The sequence below is a fragment of the Bos mutus genome, chromosome 10 (assembly GCF_027580195.1).
Source record: "Bos mutus isolate GX-2022 chromosome 10, NWIPB_WYAK_1.1, whole genome shotgun sequence".
Lineage (NCBI taxonomy): Eukaryota > Metazoa > Chordata > Mammalia > Artiodactyla > Bovidae > Bos > Bos mutus.
Window position 1 is genome coordinate 44,709,143 of NC_091626.1, and position 4,023 is coordinate 44,713,165.

Below are 4,023 nucleotides of genomic sequence, written 5' to 3' on the forward strand. Positions count from 1 at the left end.
GTAGCCTCTGCTTGCCACAACTGGAGAAACCCTGTGTGCAGCAACAAAGATAAACAAAGACAAATAAGTACAGCCACAAATGAATAATAAAATATAAATAAATAAAAGACACTGATGTATAGAACAGTCTTATGGACTCTGTGGGAGAGGGAGAGGGTGGGAAGATTTGGGAGAATGGCATTGAAACATGTGAAATATCATGTATGAAATGAGATGCCAGTCCAGGTTCGATGCACGATACTGGATGCTTGGGGCTAGAGCACTGGGACAACCCAGAGGGATGGTATGGGGAGGGAGGAGGGAGGAGGGTTCAGGATGGGGAACACATGTATACCTGTGGTGGATTCATTTTGATATTTGGCAAAACTAATACAATTATGTAAAGTTTAAAAATAAAATAAAAAAATAAAATAAAATTACAAATATTTTTCAAAGAAATTTAAAATGATCAGATTTATAGAAGTCAATACCATGTTCATGAATTGGAAGACTCAATTTATAAAATGTTGTATCAATTGGGGATCAATCAGAAAAGCAGAATCACTAAAACAAGATGAATAAATACATATTGTATATACACACATATGTATCTGTGTTTATGTGTATATTCATGAGATTTATTATATAAATTTGACCATACGTGATGTGTAAGCTGATTAAAGAGTCTCTGTTAAAAAAAAAAAAAAGATTCTAGCCATATCATTACTAGCTGTGTGTATTTGGGTATCTATGACTTATCTATAAAATAATGAAAATAATAACCACGTCAGTTGGTTGCTGTGAAGATTAAATAACAACTAACCAGTGACTTGAACCTGATAAATCCTCCATAGTTTGAGGAAAATATTTTCAATACCATCATCGTTATTGTTGTTGCTGTTTTAAATATTTTTTATTCTGAGCTTTATTTTCTGCTCCAATCCATGCACTCTGCTGCTTTCAAACTTTCTTAACCCTATACATGTACTGCTCTAATGACTTTAATATAGCCTAAAATTGTAACTCTTTGGATACAGTCATTGTTGAATAGTTTTAGATTTTTAATTTGCTCAACTAGGAAATGTGCTGTTTTAATCCTCCTCCTCCTTATTATCATAATCATTTCCATCATTCTCATCATTCATCATTTGCAGTGGTTAATATATAGCAAACACTATGTGTTGAATGAAGGAATGCAAAAAGGAATGAGGAGTGAAATAGCATTTCCCATATATGCTAAGACAGCAAAAGAATTAAACATACTATACAGTATATTCAACATCTAAGCTTATGTGTGTTTTAGTTTTGTTCAGATCTATATTAGTACATTAATTATCTAGAACCAGTAAGAGAGAAAACAAGGTTGACAATGCTTAGATGATGTAATGCAGATGAAAGCCAATGTTTTCATGGCATATAACAGGAAGATCAGTGTTGCTTTACTTCAGATAAAGGGTTATAAGAGAATTGAATTGTTACAAGGGGCGCACAGTAGTTTAAGCCTGGCAAACTCAACCAATCTGTGTCACAATAGTAAAAGCATATATAGGTTATGAGTGGAGGTTCATTTTTACCAAACAGTATCATCTATCACATTAAATTTTGTTAACTTAAATCTTATGTGTTCATTTTTCATATTTATTTTACAAACTATTTTGGTTTTTAAATTATATAAGAATTAACTTAAGAATATATTTTAAGTACATAGATTTCACATGTATTAATACTGAAATAGAATAATAATAAAATAATCTCAGACTTGGACTTTATGAAATGTTTTCCTTTGAAAGGAGATGATGCCTTACTCAGACTTGTGTAAGCACCATATGACTGAAGTACTTATTCAGTAGAACTCCATCTGAGCACAGCTTGTTAGCCTTTAGATTTGAATTATATGTGCCCTGAGAAACATCACAGAAACATACCAAAGCCCAATATATCAGAGTTAATCTGTGATGCAGGCATCAGTCCAGCTGGTACATTCTACTGCTGTGAGTACTTCACTCTATTTTCAGTGGTAATTTATTTGGCATTCAGATGGAAATCTTGTGTGGGAGTAACAAAATAGATGCAAGTCCTGAGCTGCCCAGTTCTTCTCCTAAGAGTCACCACATGAAGATGCACAGTTTTGCACTGAGAGGGTTGGTAATTGCCTGTTCCTCTCCCCTTTTCTACATATATATGAACTATCTTGAATAAATGATAAATAACTTCTTTTTTCCCCTACTCCAACAACTAAGTCTCATAAATAGAATTAGCTACTTCTCTTAATACATTCAATTATCTGCTGATTCAAGCATCTTCAGGTCAAATGCATTAGAAAACAGCTAATTATGCCATTTCCCATGGGTAAGAAAATCTTTAAATTTAATTAAAAGACCTTAACTCAACTCCTTCTCATTAGGGTCTACTTCCCAATAGATTTTCTACAGGGTGACTTAAAGAACAAAGCTCAGTATTCAAATTAGCAGCAACTATTACTTATTATTTCTTCCTCTTTAAAACAAAATTATTTTTAGTTGAGGATACTTTGATTGTTAATTGTATTCTCTCAGCTATGCCTCTGCATTCACTCTTAAAAGCATAGATTAATTGAGAAAGCTTGCTTGCTTATTTTAAAGTTGTTTACTTTCTATACCTTGTGCCAATAATGCACCTTACACCCAGACTACCATTTCTCAATCTCAGTATTCTCTTTGACACAGAAATCAGCATATAAGCAGTGGTAGTAGAAAAAAGTCTTAAAAGAAGAGAAAAAAATGTTAAGCACCACATCTGAGTCCTGTAGGGTTCAAATATACAGGATGTTTTGACTTTTATGAGAGAAAGCCACAAAAATATTTTTCTACTTCCTCTGTAAAAATAGGAAAATTGGAATAGAGAGAGCTACCTTAGATTAATATCTTTCAGAAAAGCATAAAAATCAAGGGAAATGGTATATTTTTTTCTTTAGTTTCATGAGTTTTACTTTTTTTTTTTTCCTTAGAACAAACTTGTTTTTCATTAAAAGTTGACCATATATAGAAAAAGAAATCCAGAGACTATAAGAAAGAAAAAGCAATCTGGAGCAAAGTAATTATATATTACCTGTCTGTTTCTCCCTCTCATCCAATCTCTGTCCCTCCTTTCTCATTCCCATCCCTGCTGCTGCCCGTTTCTTTTCTTCTCTTCCCTCCCTCTCCCTACTCTCCCTTCCATTCCCCTTTCTCCTTTTTCTTCTTGTTTGACCAAACACTCCTAGAAGACATTAATATGTGAGCAAAATACTGATCCTTCAAGGTTGTAATGGGCCAAGATCACTTCTACTCCCTTGCCTTTCTTATTTGAATCAGAGTCACTGGAGAGTAACTAATGATGCTAATTGTTCTACTAATGCAAGGAGTGGGCACTGGGGAGCCACTGGAGGTTTTTGAACAGAGAAATGACATCAAGAAAGTGATCTTTTAGGAAGATTTATCTGTCAGCAACAGGCAGGAAGAATTAGAATTGGAGGGTGGTACATATGTGAGTAACGTTTATGATTCTCAGGTAGAAGATGTTAGGGTTTTAAGTAGCCCAGCATAGTGAAAATGGAAAGCACTCATATTGGAAGACAGGAAGAAATAACTCATGATAGATTGGATATAGAAAAGAAAAAAATAGAGGTGAGTCAAAGATTGTCTCCTGCTTTCAAGCCTGAATGACTAAGGAAAATGGAGATGTTATAAATGGGAGCTGATTAGCAGAGTGGATTGGGTGAAGAGAGTAAATTCAGTTTTAGGCAATTAGCCATTCAATGTTGTGTGGCTAATTCCAGATGGAAATGACCAAATCAATTGGGGAAATTTGGAGAAAGTTGGAGAAACTGAGAAAAACCCTACCTCAGTTGCTTTGACAACTCCCTGAACCTTTTATTTTCTCAACAGTCAGAAGCCTTGGCCTTAGATTAATGGAAAGTATAGGAAAAGAAAAAGAGAGGAACCTAAAAGTTTAGGCTATGATAAAGCTTCTTTCCTAATATGACAGACTCTGAAAAATAGCTAAGCCTGCAGGGGAAATCTGGGG